This window comes from Penaeus chinensis, chromosome 30 (genome assembly GCF_019202785.1).
Source record: "Penaeus chinensis breed Huanghai No. 1 chromosome 30, ASM1920278v2, whole genome shotgun sequence".
Lineage (NCBI taxonomy): Eukaryota > Metazoa > Arthropoda > Malacostraca > Decapoda > Penaeidae > Penaeus > Penaeus chinensis.
In genome coordinates this window covers 11,527,241-11,528,076 of record NC_061848.1, presented here as the reverse complement: position 1 = coordinate 11,528,076, position 836 = coordinate 11,527,241, and positions in this window count along the sequence as shown.

The window sequence follows — 836 nt, the reverse complement described above, 5'->3', positions numbered from 1 at the left end:
AGAGAGAGAGAGACAGAGAAAGAGAGAGAGAGAGAGAGAGAGAGAGAGAGAGAGAGAGAGAGAGAGAGAGAGAGAGAGAGAGAGAGAGAGAGAGAGAAAGAGAGAGAGAGAGAGAGAGAGAGAGAGAGAGAGAGAGAGAGAGAGAGAGAGAGAGAGAGAGAGAGAGAGAGAGAGAGAGAGAGAGAGAGAGGGAGGAAAGGAGGTGATGATAATGATGATGATAATGATGATAATGATAATGATGATGATGATGATGATAGCAATTCAAATAATAATAAAAAATAATAGTAATACAAATAATAATAAATAAAAGTAATATAAATACCAATAACAATAATAACACATCAATGCAGGGAAAATGTACAGGTTATTAAACTCAATAAAGGTGAAATTAGGGACAAAAGGAGTCGAAAAAACTCACTAGAGAATTAACAATGGTTCACAGAGAGCGATAATTCAGGAGGGAGAGAAAGAGTAGGTGAGAGGGAAGTGAACGAGAGAAAAAGAGTAAAAGAAAAAGAAAGTGTAAGCGCGAGAAAAAGAGGAAAAGAGAGAGGTAGCATAAAGAACAAAGAAAGAGTAGACGAAAGAAAATGGATAAAAGAGAAAGAAAAAGAGTAAACGAAAGAGAGGAGCGAACTAAAGATAAAGAGTAAAAGAGAAAGACAGAGTAAAGGACAAAGCGGAACGGAAGAGAGAGAGAGTAAACGACAGAGAAGGAGTGGACGAGAAAGGGAGCGTAAAAGAAAGAAAAAGAAAACTATATGTAGAGGGCGAAGAGATACAAGGCGATAAATGAGCGCATGGAGAACGGAGGAAGAAGAGGAAGATGTAAA